The sequence below is a fragment of the Toxorhynchites rutilus genome, chromosome 1 (assembly GCF_029784135.1).
Source record: "Toxorhynchites rutilus septentrionalis strain SRP chromosome 1, ASM2978413v1, whole genome shotgun sequence".
Classification (NCBI taxonomy): Eukaryota; Metazoa; Arthropoda; class Insecta; order Diptera; family Culicidae; genus Toxorhynchites; species Toxorhynchites rutilus.
The window spans coordinates 108180555-108201737 of NC_073744.1; the positions used below are offsets into that span (position 1 = coordinate 108180555).

Here is a 21183-nt window from a genome sequence, read left to right on the forward strand (position 1 = left end):
AAAGAGCTTCACCGCAACAGCGACAACATGCTCCAATCGCTGTTCAATTAGAACTGAGTGGATTTCCGAGCGCCGCTCGCTTATATACCGATTGGTGATTTCAATAGCCTGTTTTGAAAGCAATTTTAAGACTATTGAAACAAGTTTTTGGATCAAAAAGTAACAAGTATAGAACGCGTAGACATTTTATCTTTCGAATGAAGTGTTTATCATACCATTTCGTTCAGTTGTTTAGGAGCTATTAACGCTCAAAATCTCGGTCTCCGGCGTAACGCTTTCGTTTTCGAAACTTTGATTTTACACCCCGGTATAGAAATGAAAGACGTAGTCCTACGTCAAAAAGTGAAAAAGTGTTTGTCAAAGGAATACGTTGATGCCGTTGATGCATCCCGTTTAGATAGGAATCAGAAAACCTATGAGAATGAGTGGCATAGTAAGTCCACAGTGTTCAAAGTGGCGCAGTAAGACCACAGCGTTCGGAAATCCTTGTTTTCAAAGGTCAAAGTGGCACAGTAAGACCACAGTATTTAAACTTCAGCGTTGGAATTCAATGTTTCGAGAGGACATAGTGGCACAGTAAGACCACAATGTTGAAGGTGGCACAGTAAGACCACAGTGTTGAAAGTGGAATAGTAAGACCACAGTGTTAAGAAATCATTGGAATTTAAAGTTTGCAAAAGTCAAAGTGGCACAGTAAGACCACAATGTTGGAAAATTCCAACATATTGCGGATTGTGATGGTCTAAGTGGCACAGTAAGACCACGGTGCTCCAGTAGATCGTTTAAAAAGTACAAATTGTACGTATGAACTTGTGATTCTCCAGGTGGCATAGTAAGACCACACTTCATAAAAAAAACTCATCGGCATAGTAAGACCAAAACAATTGTTTGAAAACGTACATTCGCAACAAATATCGTTTAGTCAATGTGGCATAGTAAGACCACAGGAATTGCGGGAGTTTGGTTTGAGCGACGATTGAATGTTCGCTGGATTTTTTGACGTAGGACTACGTCTAACCGGAAGATATAGGGGGTGAAATGGAAATCTAGGCACTGAACAAGTAGGAAAAAATGCAAGATTTGGAACGCTTATAACTCGAGCATTTCTCAATAGATCGCAAAGGTTTTTGCATCAATTGATAGGAAATATATCTACGCATCTATCATAACGAATAACATTTCATTTTTCTTGAGATAAATAATTGAATAATTGTTAAATATCAAGTATTGTCAAAATGCACTATGTGCCCATTTTTGATTGGTCCATTTTGTGCTCCTCAAATCGAACCGACCAAAACGGTCAACCAGGGCAGCAGCGAAATAGAATGAAGGACGATTGGAAAGGAAAAAGAAAAAAAAATAACGAAACATTGGTCGCAGTCTCACACATGCGTAATTCTCAAGCCAGCCAGTCAGCTTAAAAATCCCTGCTCCGCTGCCGTAACGATCATTCTTTGTGTGGACACCGACTGGACAACATCGTTGCTGGACGGGCTGGACGGCGACGGATCGAGTGCCTTTCTCAAGGCAAGAGGGTGGAGGTGGTAGCGCTGGAGTAAAGTAGAGTAGAGTTTTCAAAGGGCCTTTCTCAAGGCTAGAGACGAATGAACTACAAAAGTTTAAAGTCTCTATAATACAAGACCTTCCTTCCTTCCGTAACGATCATTCTCATTCAAACCGTACACCACATCAGTTCGCATCACAACACATCAACAAACCAACCCAACCAGCCATGTCTGGACATGGCAAAGGAGGAAAAGTGAACGGAAAGGCAAAATCCCGCTCGAACCGTGTTGGTTTGCCGTTCCCCGTAGGTGTATCCGCCAATTGCTCCGCAAGGGTAGCTAGGCCGAGCGCGTTAGTACCAGTGCACCAGTCCACCTAGCCGGCGTTATATAGTTTCGGCTGCCGAAGTGATCGAGTTAGCTGGCAAAGCTGCTTGTGACGATAAGAAAACCCGCATTCGGAACAGAACACATTCGGTTCGGTGGACATCAAGACAACAGGCAGTTGCAGCGAGTGGCGAGTGGCAAACGCAATCGCAAAACGGCAGCTGGTAGCAGAAGAAAAAAGTTTGTTCTTTTTACTTTTATTCCATAAAACACGGCGCTTATCAGGGCCATTAAACCTTTCAAAAAAGAGTTTACGAAATATAGTTCAATGCAATGCAAATTGATTTTTTCATAATTTGTTTGCCAGGATCTGATGAGTATATGAATTTGGCAATTGTTCTGAGTTTATTGATAGTTGGGGACTTTCCTGATTATTCAATTTTCACCAATTCTTAAATTGTTTCCAGATTGAAAGTACAGTAATTTACTATTAGTTCGACATTTAGCTAATTGGACGGACCTGTAATGCGACATATTTAGTTGGACATTTTTGTAAACATAGAGATCCAAATTATGACCCCACATTGAAAGTCGACACTGTACCACTGTCATCGCAAATGTTCAATTACAGGTTAAAATCGCCTCCAATGCGACACTGAGTGGTGGTAATGCGACGTGCCATTGAATGTAATTTACTGTACAATATGTCACAAACTGGATGGGAAGAAATTTTCCAACTGTGAAAGCTGTGGCGAGTGGCAAACGCAATCGCTAAATAGAAAGGTTAAGCCGAACAAGATGGGGATATCGAGTAATAACAAAACAATAAACTCTTTAGATTGAAGATAATTTTGTGATCCAGAAAAGGACCCTTTTTAGCCTGCATGTGAATCCAACGAGCGAACAAATCGTAATGAATGTATTTCGTCTCGTTGGACTCGCCCCTTTGGCTGAGTCTGCCAATTTGTCTCTATCCTGTGAGCGTGTACCGCTAAAGTACAAAATGCGCGGATCCGCTGAAAAATATATCATTCTCTTTCAAACCGTAAATCAGTGTGGTTGTATGGCATCGATTCAAATCACATCGCATCAACGGATTGGTGCCGGAGCACCAGTATACCTAATAGCGGTTATAGAATTTCGGCCGCCGGAGTGCTCGAGTTGGCTTGCAAAGCTGCTCACGACAATAAGAAAACCCGCCTACAGAACAATGCACATTCGGTTCGGAGGCAACAACCAGTTTCAGCGAGTGGCAAACGCATTCGCAAAACGGCAGCAGGTAGAAGATGGGAAAAGTTTGTTTATACAGACTGCTTTGGTGGAAAAATCAGCCATCGTAAAACACGATGCTTTTCAGGGCCATTAAACCTTTCAAAGAAGAGTTATTAAAAGTTTTTCACAATACCAATGCATTCTAAAGTGACATAATATGACATATAATATAAACTGATTTATTTTGTTTATGCTTGTTCTTGAACTTATTGGTGGTTGGGGTCTTTTAAATTGATCATTCAGTTTTCACAAACCCATGCTTGGTTTCCGAATTAAAAGTGGCTTCAAATTACAACACATTGTATGCAGGATGGCATTAACGAAATTTCTCAGTAGCAAAAACTGCTTTCTTTGGTTGATAACTGATGTTGAAAATTGACTGACGTTACATCTGCATTGTATAGAAAATTAACAATGGAGCAACATGATGAGCTATGTATTTCCTGCTGCTCTGTTCTTATTTTAAAGGACTTTTAATCCGAAGATCATCCGTCCCTGTATTTACTGTTGGTTTTTCAGAACGCTTATAGCTCGTTTATTTCTCGACAGATCGTAGAGTTCGTCTCCAAAAACTCAGTTCTATTTCATTTTTATTTACTTTGTTTGCGGAGACTACAAATCTTACAATTCATTCGTCTCCGAAACCACAGTTTAAGGTACGGTAATATGCTCAATAGTGAAATATATGACAGTGAATGAGCTGATAACCACCTATGCATTCCCTATCACAGCCATCATTTTGATTGTACGATATGTGCATATGCCGAAAGATGCCCGGCGTTGAACATTTAATAAGTACAAAGCCTTCAGAAAAAAAAACAAGAATCAAGTTTGTAAAAAGAACGCAAAAACACAACACCAAAGGTTCTTTTCAGAACCCCAACATGTTCATAAAGAGTAAACAGTAAACTTATCCATTTTGAGGTAGATAGGTAGGTATTCACGTAGGAGAAGAAAATAAAAAAATATATTCGAAATATATATTTAGCAAAAGCTGTCCCCTTTGTATAGTCCTACGTCACTCCGGTTATGTCCCCGACATTACCCACCCGTCTTTTTTTCTGAAAGGCTAGTTTAAAAGTTGTTTCCTCGGAAGAAGAAATTTGTTTAAGAATATGTTAGTGCACTCGCGCTTGTTTCGGCGTTCTCGGTTTTCCGCGATTTTATTTTCTTTGCGTGTTTATTGTGTGTATATGTGAAATCAATATAGTTGGAACATTAAATTTCCACGAAAATGTTGAGATAGTGGCTATTAGTTTTGAAGGAAGCTGTGTGTAGAGTGATCCAACATTTTCCTATGCTTACAAATAAATAACCAGTTGTTTTGTTTGTGTTGTGAATCGTTTTCCGTTCAAGCGTAGCTACACAATGTTATTGTAACTGAAATGTATTAGTGTCAGTGTCGACAGCAAAAAACAAATCGGAAAGAAAACCCGCTCTAAATTATTTTCGAGTGGTTATCGGTCCGATGTCGACCGAGCGCCATAAAGTGCTACAAAAGTGCCGGAATCTAACCTCACTTTACCCCCGGAAGCAGCACTGCCTACAACTTCAGCTATAAATGTACGGGATAACATGTACTGAGCGAAACGGCATCACTGCAGCTTTTGGTTTTTCTCTTTCTCGCTCAACTGTCATTAAAAACACGAAATCACATCACATAATAACACATGCAAGAGACAGTATTATTTGATTACTTACTATTACAATAAGAATATTTGTTTCCATTTGGTAAGTGCTGTTGAGATGTACAAAAAACACAATGCAATACTTAAAAAAATATATTTTCACCTGATTTCAGCTGTTGCTGCTGCTGAGCCCAAAATGCTACGAACGGTGAACGAAATACTGGAGGTCATACAGTCGGAAGCAATTGAAAAAAAAATAGCGGTGGCTCGAAAGGAGTAAAACCAAAGTGTACAATGTACAATGGTTCTACTCGGTCGATGATAATTCCGTAAAAGACGTGAAGGATGAATCGACTAGTAATGGCGAAGGCAGTAGAAAATCAGGCATTGAAATTTATTCAATTTCAGCTGTTGTTCTTCCTTTCTCAAAATAATAATCCACTTTCAGGCTTGTCCGGTGATGTTTACAAAAAAGATTACCCATGTTGATGATGAGGCGTTTACAAATAAAATTGTTAGCAGAGACGATGGAAAAAGCTACTGCAAAAGCTGCTGTCACCACAGATATAATTGATAATCCATCATGTTAATCCTCGATGGCTTCATCCTCATCCACTTCGATCTTAATCAGTTGTAAGACACTTCATCGAGAACAGTATAACTGTAACAGCAATTCCAACGATGGATCATCGTCCGATTGTTCGCTTTTTTTCCAAACCTACAAGCTCTGAAATATTCTCCGAAAGAGTGTATAGTCCTGAACAAAAGCACCATTGATGTACCCTGCATGCATTGATTCAATCCTCAACATCCCTGTAGGAAAGTGATGTGGTACAAATAAAAATAAATAAACATTCACCGGATTGTGTACTTAATTCATAAGCATAAAGAAAAAGAAGAAAAATATACCCCTTGTATTTCGATGGGCGGGTGAAACGAAAGAGTATCGTCGGGAGGGAAACATAATGAACGCCGCTATATAAACGGCCGCGCAATTTCGAGCGAGCTGATTCTTAACTTGGATGCAGAAGAGCACACAGTGGAAAGCAGCTAAACCAACTTTTCGGACATTAGTGGATCGGGCACAGCAGCAGCAACAGAGGAACCGACCATTTGGACAGTAGCGGAGCACACATCGGACAACAGCAGCGGAGTGCGCATCGGGCAGCAGCAGCAGAGTTTAATCGTATAGTAGCGGAGCGTACTTTTGGGACAGCATCAGCGGAGCACACATCGAGCAGCAGCAGCAGCGGGGTACTTTTCAATCGGCGGAAGGAAAATCGTAACCAGACAGCAAAAATGATGTCCGGATACGACAATCCCCTTCTTCTGTTACCACAAGATGATCACTCACCTTCGGAACAACAGAACATCTATCCGACCGTATGTATCAGTCATCAAACAAACTGGAAAAATAATAATTTTTTCATAGTAATAATTTATTGCCACTAGCAGCACAAGATACGAAAATCGACCTTGTACTCGTTTAACTATTCTTCCGGCAATGCTCACCGTCAGAATGGAGTAGGTGAATGTTATGCGGATGAAATCACACCAACGAGCTTATCGAGCTTATTTCACTCTAAGCATAGACCATCGCAAATGTAACCAAATTGAATATCCGTAAGTATAAATAGATTCAGTTCATATTATTACAGTTGTACAAAACAACGATATTGTCAGTGTTAGAATATGGCAGTTTTTGCTTCCGATCAGCTGCCAGGATTCATATTCTCAAGCTGGAGAGGATACAATATCGTTGCTTGCGTATAGCCATGGGGTGTTTGCATTCGACTCATACGATGAGTCTCGAAGTTTTGGCAGGAGTACCCCCGCTTACTCTTCGGTTCACAGAATTATCCTACAGATTTCTCATCCGTTGCAAGATCATGAATCCATTGGTGATTGATAACTTCGAAAATCTACTACAACTGACTCCTCAGTCAAGTTTTATGTCTTTATACCATGAGTACCTTACCCACGACGTGCACCCTTCACCAGGCATCTCCAACCAAGTTTGCTTCCCATACTTTTGCAATTCCTCTGTCATTTTTGATCTGTCCATGCGACAAAAAATCCATGGAATACCAGATCACCTACGCTCCAATGTTATTCCGTCGATATTTTCGGAAAAATATGGGAAAGTTGGATCTGATAAAATGTTCTTTACTGACGGTTCATACATAAACGGGTCCACTGGCTTCGGCATCTTCAATGAAAATTCCAGTGCCTCTTTCAAACTCAAAGATCCTTGTTCCGTGTATGTCGCAGAAATGGGTGCGATATACTACGCTCTAGGGATCATTGAAACACTGCCCATCGACCATTATTTTATTTTTTCAGACAGTCTCAGCTCAATAGAGGCAATCCGCTCAATGAGAGTTGATAAACGCTCATCTTATTTCCTAACAAGAATAAGACATCTATTGAGTGTTTTGGTCGAAAAATTATTCAAGATTACCTTAGCATGGGTTCCCTCTCATTGCTCGATTCCGGGGAATGAGAAAGCGGACTCGCTAGCTAAGGTGGGCGCTTCAGAAGGCACACTTTTAGAAAGGCAAATTGCCTATAATGAATTTTTTCACATTCCTCGTCAGGACACACTCGTCAGTTGGCAGCGCATGTGGAGTGAAGATGAGTTCGGTCGTTGGTTACACACGATTATCCCTAAGGTCTCGACGAGTGCATGGTTTAAGGGATTGAATGTAGGTCGTGATTTCATTCGCGTGATATCTCGGCTTATGTCCAATCACTACAACCTAAACGCGCATCTCTATCGCATTGGGCTCGCAGCAAACAATCTTTGTGATTGTGGCGATGGCTACCACGACATCGAGCATGTTGTCTGGTCGTGTATCCGGTTCCATGCTGTTCGCTCTCAGCTCTCTAGAGCACTGAGAGCAAAAGGCAGACAATCGGATATCCTCGTCCGGGATATCTTAGGTAGCCGGGATCCTGATCTTCTGCTTCATCTATACCTGTTCCTCAGAAACGCCGATGTCAACGTTTAATGATGTTTCCTTCGTTGTGTCCCCGTTTCATATCCCTCCTATCCGATCGATAAACTATTACTTAGTCGCGGCAATACATACACACACTCTTTACAGATGCACGGGCCGAAGGTTGTGCAGTCCACTGATCATTCAACAAGAGCCAAAGGTTTTACCGCTCATGACAACTCTACACGAGCTGATGATTGCGCCGGCTAGTGACCATTCTATCCTGGATTTCTCGAGTCGAGAAAGACGCACCACGCTAGATATGGGGTACAGACTAGGGGGGCGTTGCTGATTAATGGTCAGCTGCATCCCAATAGGAAGTATCCCGTGTCTGGCACACGTACAGAGCATCGAAGACTGCAACATACCTGTTCAATTCCACCCAGAATCCTTCCAATTAAGCCGTATTCCAACGGGCGGTGGGTGGACGAACACTCGTATTGGGTGTGCGATAAATCACACAATTCAATTAATTAAATTTCACGCACTCGACATTCAGCACGAAACAACATATATTTTCTTTTACAGGACTATTTACATTTATTTTTACAGCATATACAAATTTGAATTTTAGACGAACTACACTCAACGACTATTCTACGGTACTATACATCTATTCTTCTACTCTACAATCTATCTCTCCTTTCTTCCTATTTTATCCACTTGACGAAAACCAAAACAAAACACCACACACATTTACGGCACTCACTGCCGTTCTCGATCGAGCGCACTCTCGTTGTTGTATTGCTGTTGTTTCCATATCGTTGTAGCTCTTATGTTTTCTGTTGTTCTCTGAGCGGTTATGGTTTCATCAATCCAGGGATGTAGTGTTGGGTGGATGATAACTCTCCAACATTCTCACCCACCCTGAAATTTCCGAAATTTCTGAAATAAAAAACCTCTTCGACAGGAAAGGGAGTGGGGTGCAATGGGATTCGAAGCTATGGGTTTAATTATCACGATCCTCAATTGGTAACATACACAGTTTTTCCACCGGACGCTTCATTATACCTGAAGAAGTTTTGAGCGTCACAACTCGCACAACTCCATCGTCCCCCGGGTGAACCTCAACAATCCTCCCCATTTTCCAACGCATAGGGGGCTGGTTGTCATCCTGAATGATCACCAGCTTGCCAACTGCGATATACACAGGTGGTTTCCATCGCTTCATTCTCCCTTGCAGCTGTGCCAAATAGTCTCTGCGCCATCTCTTCCAGAAATCCTGTAGACGTTTTTGAATCAACTGCCATTTGTTCAAACGATTACTGGGAACTGCTTCTATATTTTCTTCCGGGATCGCCTGCAGAGAAGTTCCGATCAAGAAGTGGGCAGGCGTCAATGGCTCTAAGTCGTTTGGATCCTCAGACATCTGTGTCAATGGCCTTGAATTGAGACACCCCTCTATTTGGACGAGTAGAGTGCTCATATCCTCGGGAGTCGCAACACTTTCGCCTAGAACCTTAAGCAGGTGGATTTTAGCAGATCGTACGGCGGCTTCCCACAAACCTCCGAAGTGGGGCGCACTGGGGGGATTAAAATGCCATCGAATCCCTTGATTGGCACATTCCTTCGAAACTCGACTATGGTGACTACTATTTTTCAATAAAATCAGGAATTCTCGTAGTTTATTTCGAGCTCCGACGAAATTAGTGCCATTGTCGGAGTAAAGATCCGTGCACATTCCTCTTCTTGAGATGAATCTCCACAATGCTTGCAGAAATCGGTCGGTAGATAGGTCATTTACAAGCTCTAAGTGTACCGCCTTCGTACACATGCAAACGAAGATTGCACCATAGGCCTTCACTGCTGGTCGTCGTGGGGCTACCCTTAGGTAAAGTGGTCCAAAGTAGTCAACGCCCGTTCGTGAGAACGGACGAGATACGGTGACCCGTGCTGATGGCAGCTCTCCCATAAATTGTTGTATTGCAGACGGCTTTGCTCGGAAACACCTCTGGCAGTGATGCACAATGTAGCGAGCGAGATTCCTTCCGCCCAATGGCCAATAGCGGAGTCTTACAGCTCCTAATAGTAGTTGCGGTCCTGCATGAAGCAGCTTCTCGTGGTAGTACCTTATAATGATTCGCGTAAAATGATGCCTAGCTGGCAAAACAACTGGGTGCTTCGTTTCTTCGGATTCCGCTGAATGCTTCAGTCGTCCTCCAACTCTTATCAACCCGTCCTCGGATATATATAGGTTGTACCATCGAAGCGGAGATTTTCGGGGAACCATTTCCCCTTTAGACAATGAAATCCATTCTAGATGAAAACATTCCTGTTGCACCCTTGAAATTAGCAGCCTTTCTGCTTCTTTCAACTCGATTGCGGAAAGAAATCTCGTGTCCTTACGAGTATTTATTGGTTCACGAAGCAGTTTCATCAACCTCAGCCAATAAGCTGTACACCGGATTAATGCAATGAACGATCCAAACTTCCCAAAATACCAATCGTTGAATTCCACCATTCCAGAAGCAATGTTGGTTACTACTGTACGACGCTTCTCTTCCTCACCTTCTTCAACCGTAGAATTCTCTGGAAATGTTGGCCAATAATCGGGACCCTTCTCCAACCAAGCTGGTCCATGCCACCAAACCTTGTTCTCAACGATGTCCTCAGGAGATATACCTCTGGAAATGAGGTCCGCAGGATTCTCAGCTCCTGACACGTGTCTCCACTGACAGCAAACGGATATCGTTTGGATTTTCGAAACCCTGTTAGCGACAAAAACATTCCAAGTGGATGGGGAAGCTGCTATCCAATGAAGGACACACGTTGAATCCGTCCAGAAAAACGTTTGCGCTGCTATTCTAGTCGAATCACGAATCTTCTCGTACAGTAAAACCGCAAGAAGTGCCCCACAAAGCTCTAATCTCGGGATGGATTGGGTTTTCATCGGAGCTATCCTTGATTTGAACGACAGTAATCTGACCCTAATAGTTCCACTCGAATCCATGCTCTTTATGTAGACACATGCTCCATATGCCTTCTCGGACGCATCTGAGAAACAATGTATCTCGACGAGGATCGCATCGGGTATGATCACGCAGCGTTCAATGCGTATTTCGTTCAATAGCGGTAGTTGTCGGTGATAACATCGCCAGGTCTCACCCACCGTCGAAGGGACTGGGTGATCCCAGTTCAAATTTTCGTCGTTCTCATCCTTTAACATCCACAATAATTGCATTATAATCTTGGCTCTGGTTATGACAGCACCCAAGAGACCAAGAGGATCGAAAAGCGTGGCAATGACTGATAGAATTTTTCGCTTGGAAAGTCCTGTGCTCGTGTCCAGTATCGGAATGTTGAACTGGAACCTGAAAGTGTCGGTGTTCGTCATCCATGTTAGGCCAAGTGTCTTCACTGACGGATCTGGGTCCAAGTTGATACCCTCCACGTCTCGAATCGCTAAGGCATCTTCTGCGATTCCCTCCAAAACCATCGGATGATTTGACGCCCACTTCCGGAGGTGAAAGCCACCGGAATTCATCATATTGTCGAGTTGAATCCTCAGCTCGATTGCTGACATTACTTCATCTGTACCGGTGATGATGTCGTCCATGTATACATCCTCGCACACCGCCCTTGCTGCTAATGGAAAACGACTGCCTTCATCCATGGCTAACTGCTTGAGAGTACGAGTAGCGAGAAATGGTGCTGGCTTAGTACCGTACGTTACTGTGCCCAACTCGTAGGTTTCCGGCTCATCGTCGGGAGAAAAACGCCACAAAATAGATTGCAGGGATTTATCCTTTGGACAGACGTTGATTTGCCGGAACATCTTTTCCACATCGGCAACGAGCATGATCTGTTTCGTGCGGCACCGAATGATGATCGATCGTAGGTCTTCTTGGATCACTGGCCCCACCAGCAATCCATCATTCAACGATACTCCTGTTGAGGTTTTACACGAAGCATCGAAGACCACCCGTAGTTTTGTGGTAGTACTGGCTTCCTTGAATACCGGGTGATGAGGCAAATAACACCGTTGAACCTCACCAGAAACTTTTTCAACCTTACGCATATGACCGAGTCGAAGATATTCCTGCATGAAAGCCAAATACTGATCCCGTAAGTTGGAATCGCGTGATAATCTTCTTTCCGTTCCCTGAAGTCGACGTAGTGCGATTTCCTCGGATTTCCCTAGTCTGCTCAGAACGCCATCGTCCTTGGGCAAAGCCACTGTATATTGACCGTCCATTTCACGCTTTACCGTTCGCTTAAAATATTCCTCACATTGAACTTCCTCCGGTGAATAATGATTTGTTGATCCAATCTCTTCACATTCCCAAAATCTAGCAATCAAGGACTCCAAACTTCCCGAAGCGGATATGTTGCATTTGACCTGAATGGATTGACTTGGTACCCACAAGCCTCCACATACTACCCAGCCGAAGACTGACTCATTCAATGCGGGCAGTCTCTCACCCAACGAAATCTTTCCACCAGTTCCAAAAAATTCGAAGAAAGCTTCTATACCCAAAACGATATCCACACCCTTGGATTGGAAAAATGCAGGATCGGCCAGTTCAATGCCCTTTGGAATCGACCACCCCTTTGTATTCACCGTCAAGGTCGGAAGATTCACCGTGACTTTCGACAAAACTAGGAAATCCATGTCTCGGCAGTATTCAGAAACTCGTGACTGTACCATCGCTCGAATTCGGTGTTTGACTTGAGTCGCTGCTTGTCCTATTCCAAGAACCGATATGTCCACCCTTTCTCGGTTGACATTCATCCGCTGACTCAACCGTTCGGAAACAAAATTACTTTCGGACCCTGAGTCCAATAATGCTCGGGCGGGGAACCTCTGACCGCTATCATCCACCAATATGACAACAGCCGTAGCCAGTAACACCTGGGATGAGTACTGCTGCGCAGAACAAACCGCTTGACACGTTTGCTGTTTGTGTTGAACTTGATGCCGATGACCTTGTTTCCTTGCTATGTCGCTGATGGTTGCCCCTTGCGACCACCGTAACTTTCGTGGAACCTTCTCTATCGATCTTGAAGCAGACCAACGTATGATGCCGACCCTTGCAAGTCCGACAGGAAAACCTTGATTTGCAATCCTTCGCCTGATGTCCTACCCTGAAGCAATTGCGGCAGAGCGAATGGGTTCTCAATAATGCGTCTCTTTCCGCTACCTCTTGACGTTGAAACACTGGACACTGATACAACAGGATGATCTCCTTTACATGCCACACAACGTGCTTCGGAACCTTGCACGCTGCTGTAACTTGCCTTTGTAGACGCCGGTCTTAGTTTCGAATACTGTTGTGGTCCTCTGGAATCCACCGATTTACTGGGAAGAGATTCGAGTACTTGAACACGCCGCCGAATGAAATCCGTTAAATCAGACAGCGTGTCTTGTTCCTTAGTCGACGAGAATTCCTCCCAGCCCCTACGTGTTACTGGGTCGAGTCGTGCTGTGAGTATATGAACCAGCAATAGATCTTTGTAGTCCTCTGGTTCTACCACTTGATCCAAATTTTTCACGACCCTCTCGAATCCCTCTAGTAGTGTGTGAAGTTCGCTGACCGATTCCCTAGTCAATGTTGGAAGAAGAAACAGTGCTTGAACTTGACGCTTCCGCAACTGTTTACTATTGTCAAACCGCTTCAACAACATTTCCCAGGCGATCTGATAGTTGGCCGTCGTAATTTTCAGCGGGTCTATCAGGCTCTTCGGTTCCCCCTGAAGACATCCCTTGAGGTAGTGGAACTTTTCCACTGCTGGCAACTCAGTTTTATAATGGATGAGCGAAGTGAAGAGGTCACGGAAACTCAGCCACTCATCTATATCCCCATTGAACGACGGTAGACTTATTTGAGGAAGACGCACACGATCAGCACCAAAACCAACTGACTCGTTTGTTCGGACGGACTGCTCTAGTACCAATGGACCCTGCAACCTTTTGGATTTTTCTACGAGGAATGATTTGGCTCGATAATATCTATCACTGAACTCCTGTCGTTCCTTATCGTATGATTCCTCATCCGCGAGATAATCCTCATGTGCCCTAATCTCAACTAAAGTGTCACAAAACTTCTCCCACAGTTCATCAATTTTCTCTAAACGGATGTCAACATCCGTAACCGTTGACGTTTCCTCATAGTCCTCCACAAAACGCCAGATGTCGTTGAAGGAAGCCTGGACATCGTTCAACCTCGCTATGAGCAGCTTCAGCGAAGGAGCCTTCTTGTCAGCGGGTATCATTGGCGGCATGTTGATCTCACGTTATCGGTACCGTTAGTGAAAAGGGATGAAATGTGTTGGTAGTAATCGATCGAAGTCCTAGCTCCGCTAGGCATATACCAGTGTAGTTTACCTTAAAACGTAAACGTGTGCACCAAAATAATTATGGTATGCAACAGCGCAACGTTGAATCCTTGATCGTCACAAGAAATAATGATCTTCACGCTCCGACAGGACCAAGGGTTGGGAGAAGAAGAGAGGTATGCTATGTAGTTTTCCGTAAACTAACTTCGGCGGACATATACCGTTCCAACTCACCCTCAGAAACAATAGTCGCACCAATTCCAAACGATAAGTTGATTATGCTCAACAGCAGCGAATAATCAACAGCCAAATACCAATATTCTCGCAGGGATCAGTGTGTAGGAATGAGTCGAAGAGGATATATTTATTTAAAATGGTGTATTAATCTTGCCTAGCTTCGGCACATATACTGCTCTATGCACTAACCCAGGCAAAATATTAGCTGCACTTCCTCTTCTTATCTCATATGTCGTATTATGCTACTGTCCTCCTCGAATATGACGTTGTGGGTGGTAGTGGTGTCGATGTTTTCTTGTTATGCTCCTCTCTAACAGCAGGTATCCGGAGTCGATCAATCTTCGGTGTATCGGCTCGTACAATTTAATTTTCCAAAGGTGACAGCCCTCGTCAGCGCGCTCCAATTCCGTAGAATGTAATTTTGGCGGGTCCACAGTACCGAGAATAACTCCGTGTTAGTACCAAATAGTGCGCTAGCTTCGACCGGACATATATTTATTTGTTCTCACTAACCTGAGCAAAAAAATATGTTGCCAATGTCCAGCGTATTGTTCTCCTCCAATATGTTGCTTTGTGTAGCTGATTCCAATGGCCGCAGTGCTATTTAGATCCTTTCCACAATAGCGATGATGATGAAGACGGATCGATTCGGTGACTTCCACTAGGCAGTGCTCCAGACGGTTCCAGATCCGGTTCGAAGGACCATAAATGTTCAATTCCACCCAGAATCCTTCCAATTAAGCCGTATTCCAACGGGCGGTGGGTGGGCTCGTATTGGGTGTGCGATAAATCACACAATTCAATTAATTAAATTCCACGCACTCGACATTCAGCACGAAACAACATATATTTTCTTTTACAGGTCTATTTACATTTATTTTTACAGCATATACAAATTTGAATTTTAGACGAACTACACTCAACGACTATTCTACGGTACTATACATCTATTCTTCTACTCTACAATCTATCTCTCCTTTCTTCCTATTTTATCCACTTGACGAAAACCAAAACAAAACACCACACACATTTACGGCACTCACTGCCGTTCTCGATCGAGCGCACTCTCGTTGTTGTATTGCTGTTGTTTCCATATCGTTGTAGCTCTTATGTTTTCTGTTGTTCTCTGAGCGGTTATGGTTTCATCAATCCAGGGATGTAGTGTTGGGTGGATGATAACTCTCCAACAATACCAATTATGAGAACACTTGTAATACTAACCTCGAGCCAACCGCGAGTAATCGGTTACATATTACTAACATAGTTGTGAGACAAAAATTGTCAAAATATTGGACTCCCGGCCCCGTCAGGCTAACGCCACATGTGCCTTAATAAAAAATATATTTTGGGAAAAAAAATATATATATATATATATTTATATGATAGAAGACTTTTTTTTCTTAATTTTATTCCAGAAGCAAACTCAACGATGTTAACGGTCGATACCATCAAAGCTAGGTGTTGCTGCTGTCGATGTAGACAATTCCAACAAAGAAATCTGCTTTCGCCGGAATTTCACTGATGATGATACAATCTGATACTGTGAACGCCAGCAGCAAAGATCTGCTAGTTCATGATTTTGTGCAAGAGTATAGTGTATGTATGTAAATTGAATGTACAGAAAATAAATATTTGTAAACAACGCCATTTTTATTTTGTTGTTTCTTGAAAACTTGAAACTTTCTTGAAAATACACTGAGCCATAAGAACGGTCGATCAGTGCTGCAATCGGTCGACGCGGTGCCAGATTGGCACAGTGTTGGCACAAAATTGCTTGTCAAATACGAAGATTAGGTCGACAGAATCATTGCAAAATGGCACGATGTCGGCACCGTTTTTTTTTATCCCTTTTGTTTATTTTAGGCTCATTAGCTTTAGCTGTAACAGAGCCGCATTTCAATCGTGTACAAGTCACATGTTTATCATATCTATAATTAGCACATTACACAGTTGCCATGTTTTCGGCGTTAGAGTATTCCCTTCTATACCATTGCATATGGTACACATTTACACAGTTGCCATATAGGCGTAAGAGTTTTCGTTCTGTTCTTCCATTATCCAGTTAGACCGGACAGCGGAGACAGTTGATTGATCATTGTTGAGTTATTTATAGAACAGCAGCCCGATGTGTCTTGCAGAGCAGAGCAGTTGTATGGATGAATCGATCTCAATTCGACCGTGGATCGATCTCCATCACTGATGATTGTTGCGTGGACGTAGTTATTCTGTAACAACACAAAGATGGTCAAATGAGGGCCTTGAGTTTTGAACTCACGATCGATCGCTTACTAAGCGAACGCGCAACCAATGTGGCTACGGAGACCCCCGTCGGCACCGTTGTCGATACCATTTTTTGGGACCGATTTGACACAACAATCCAATTGGAAATTATTAGTACTGTTTGTTTTTGGTGCCGGCGTGTGCGTTTGGTAGTACGTTTATGTTAACATGAAATATGTAGGAGGATTTATGAATTTCGGAATGAAGTGATGTTCGGGATATCAATAAAAATAGATAATGAGGGAAAATGTATTATGTTTTTAAGTTTTTACAAGTTGTTTTTGATTGTCATAAGCACGATTTCCTCTGCGTGTGATATGCGTAGTTTTGTTATCACACAGCTACACTGATAGTACCTCGGCGCAGTGTGTGCGTTTGTGGTGTGTCGGTTTATAGAATTGAAATATGCACGCGCACTGAATTGCATTCGATTCGGGGGTTCATTTCGTCGTGTGGTAGATGCTAAGCGGAGCACCTTTTGCCTGCGTACGATAGCGATAGCGCATCTTCGGCGCAGTTACTCCGTGTGAGCATATGAACTACACAGTCGAAATTGTCCATTGAGGGTAAGAACTTCTGGAATAACCTAAACCAAATGTTATAAGAAGATACCAAATTTGTCATTTCAGTTAGCAGAATCTGAAAGGTTCTTACTACAAACATTTTTATTCATGAGATGTTAGACTTTTTTCTGGGAAGGGGGAAGATGTGTGGTGTGCACTTACTGTACAACTAATGTTACAGCAACTGAATGGTCAAAGCATATGTCAAACTGCCTTCAATCTACAAGCGATAGTCGACTGCGTCAGCGACAACCGGTTTCGCCGAGCACAGAGAATGCCGCCATCATCGGTCCTCTTTCAGATAACGGACTTCGACGAGGTAAGACGTGTTTCTCGAGTGTGCTGGTTGATTCTTTACTTGCTGTGGATTTCACAGTATTGCAGTTTAATCATGTTGATTTCAAGCATTTTTGATTTACAGCCTGATATCAGTATAATTGCTACGGCAACAATTTCAATACTTCCATCGTCATCCAATTTCGAAACATGTTTTTGGTGGAAAACAAAAATAATAAACATACGATCCAAATACTCGCCGATTATTTGGACCGAATGCATTGGATCGTACACTCACTTCACCGTGTAACAGCACATTGTAAATATTTAAGCAGTAGCGATTACTGTATCACAGCACCAGTACCAACAATGAAGATTCCTATGAGACAAGAGTCGCTGACAAACTTGCAATCCGTCTCGAATCTGAACTGGATGAAAATAAAATTCTAGGAAATCATCCCTTCTCCCCATGCTAGAAGCCTACACCAACGTACTCATTCTGTTCACTTCTGAATTTTTGAAACGAGCTAGACCGTTTGTTCTGGCTATCATATTTTTTTATCGATTTGTTCGCCGTGTTTATAACGGTTTCTGCGTCAACATTTGCGAAAAGGTTATCTTAAGATAACCTGGTGTTTAAATCAAAATACATTCCGTCTAGCATACGTTTTTTATGTACTGCATTTATTTCATCGATTAAGATTGTCCTCAAATAGACAGTAGCATGTACTGAAATCTTGATGTCTGTATTCATTCGAGTTAGATTTAAAGAGTATTCCATTAGACATGACAGCGAAAGTAGAAGAGTAAACTGAAAACGAACGAAAAACTGTTTTTAGAAACTATACAACATTACATTTAAGGAGGGAACATGCCATTATATAATTCATCTAGGATCCACGCGCCTGAACTTTGGCACACCGTTCGTAATATTCTGCCCACGTTATTTTCAGTCCAACCGTGTTTATAGACATCTAGGACAGAAACAATCGATGGGTTATCCTCAATTAAGCGCTTTGGTGACGATACCGCAACAACACACGATACGGTAATGTGCAGAAAACGTTCTGAAGTTTTGTTTTGTTTAACAAGATAATTGTTCAACATTCGTAATTGTTGCAGTATTCGTTCTTGATGATGAGCATATCATTGTCTCGTAATGTTCACCGCCAGGTAGGAATAAATTTCCCCGTTCGTTCCACGAATGTACGCACGGCGACGTTTTGGTGACAAAAGTAAAATCCACTTCCGCGATAAGAAATTCGCTGTTGTTGAACTAAATATGTTTTCTGTAAGGTAAAAAGTCTAAGAAGTCTATATCTGACAACGATTTTTAAGCTTTAACTCACCAATTTCTATTCCGAACGAGGACACTAATTTTTTGACAAAGCATATGTTTATGCTGCGTGAGCTTCGCTTCGTTTACTGCACATAAGTTTTCAAACGAAATTGCATAGCATTTTATTAGACCATGGCGAATTTGCCTTAGAACATCTTCGAACCAGTTCTCACGTAACTAAATAATCTGTTCCAGTGCACCTTCAGGAGAGCTCAAAACAATCTGATCCGTATCCCTCTGTTGAATCATTATTTCCACATAGAAGCACATCTCGAATGAACGTCGTAGCAGTTTGTAGGCAACCGCCGGCAGCGTTCTGCTGATTTTCCTGTCCAGATTGAACGACAACACTCATCGTTTGCAGTTGATGCTAATTAATGAATCCATCGGACTGCGTCGAAAGTATTTCTTTGCCTGCTTCTATTTCAACCAATCTTATATTTGTGCAGCTGCTTATGCTTATTGGACACTTACACTTATATGGCTCTTACTAGGGCTGTTTGTAAACAATACCGACAGCAATTCCAATATGGCTGAAAGTGCATTTCATATGATTGTTTCACCTGGTATGTTGTGACAGGTCACCTGTTTGCTCGGGTTGTTTGAGGCTTCTCCCCTCACACGGTTAAAAATAAATTGCATTTTTCATTAAAAAACGGTGGAACACACTCATAGCTAGAAAGGACACATATACGAATATATAAAATTGGTAAAAACATGAATATAATAAATAAGAATAATAAATAAATTTGAAACGATATCTAGATATTAGGAAGACGGCATAAATGTATATATATATATATATATATATATATATATATATATATATATATATATATATATATATATATACTTTTTCATCGCAGCGGTTGGTACGACTGTACGAGATGCGGTGTGACTCGACCCGATGGTGACTCAGCGGGCTCCTCGGAGTTCCGCCATGATGAACTCGGGCACTTGCTTGAGCCACCGGAAGAAGAACAGACGCGCTCACGTAAAAAGTATATATTGAACCTCGAATTGTGAAGTGAGAGTTTTCACTGAACTTGTTCGGACAAAATAAAAGCCCAAAGTCGAAAAGTGCCAGTGAGGCGAAATAGACCCACCAAAATCGTCTAGTAACGTCTAGTCAAACAATTTTCGATACTAATAGCAAGCACAATTACGAACAGTCAGCAAACAAATAAATAACTTAACTCAGACAAGTGTAACGATAGTAATGAACCCTTAATCTAACAAAAACGAGAATAACAATAATTAAAATGGAGAACAAAATCTTAATAAAGACTATGGTTATAAATAACAAAAAGAATATGTAACAAATATTTAATACTAATAAACTTTCATGGTATCGGTAACAAATTTAATAATCGATGAGTCATGTACGGCGTGAACTTTTATGGATGCAGTTAAATAATATTATCACACGCGGAGTCCGTTCACATAGTTCAATTAGTGGAGAGCAATAGACGATCTTTTACAAACACGCGAAGTACTAGAGCAATACGATTTTTTTTTTGCTATGGAATAATGTGACCCGGTTCAGTTTACGAAATAATTCTCCCCGGGGTTGTGAGAACGAGTGCTATCCAGATTTATTGAATGATTGGCCAAAGATCATTTCGCGATGGTTCATCTCACAATTTCATACGATTAATTCATAAACAGAAGCAAATCAACTTTCATAAAAAAAGAGTTGTTGGGAAGTACTCGTTTAAGCGTGATGATCGAAGATTAATCACAATACTTCTATTTTATTTTGAATCAATTGCTTTCCAGACGACCTTGAAGGCTGTGTCCTTGTACATGGTGATAGTGTCTACGTTTATATTAGTTCTCTTGAATCAATCTGGTATATCTGGTGTGCTATAAAGAGATATATCTATTGCATTGTCTAATTTGTTGTGTCCAAGTGCGCGTTCATGCTAGGCATAACTGCTCTACTATGGATATATAAACGATTAAATAATTATTAATAATCGATTACGGACGGTAAGTAGGCATTATTTAGGACATCGAAACAGTTGGTTAATTTTTTTTATAACTATATAATATTTTTAATTATTTCTTTATTTTTGATTGCGCATCCTTCGCCTGAATGATTTTTTCCTCATTTCCATAATTTGCTGGGAAATGAGTAGGACAATTATTTTCTGGAGAATTTGTTGGACAATATTTGTCTAACAGAGTAGGACCAATAAATAACCACGAAATATAAATAACCATGGGTACATTTTGAGATTCGACTCATAATTTTACACACGCAACATGGCGGACAAGAAAATTTATTATTTAATTTTCAGGCTTTTAAATCACTTGCTGAGAAAACACCGAGGTTTCTTCCTTTAAAATCTGAAATTTCATAGGAACTGGATCCTTTCCGAGACAGAATAACGCATGGTTCATATACTTCACCTAATTTGGCGTTGAAATTATCCTTAGCTGAGGATTGGTGGAAAGTTCTTTTATAAACCCGTTGAC

General features: G+C 41.7%; 1 protein-coding gene and 1 long non-coding RNA gene across 2 annotated transcripts in view; one reads left to right on the forward strand and one right to left on the reverse strand.

The window, feature by feature from the left end:
• The window catches only part of LOC129763622 (uncharacterized), a 257711-nt gene that overhangs the window by 146183 nt on the left and 90345 nt on the right, over positions 1-21183 (reverse strand). The window lies entirely within an intron of this gene.
• LOC129763626 (uncharacterized) lies at positions 5182-15879 on the forward strand. The gene is made up of 3 exons (XR_008740995.1): positions 5182-6115; positions 6188-6355; positions 15660-15879. It is a non-coding gene; the product is annotated as an uncharacterized LOC129763626 (long non-coding RNA).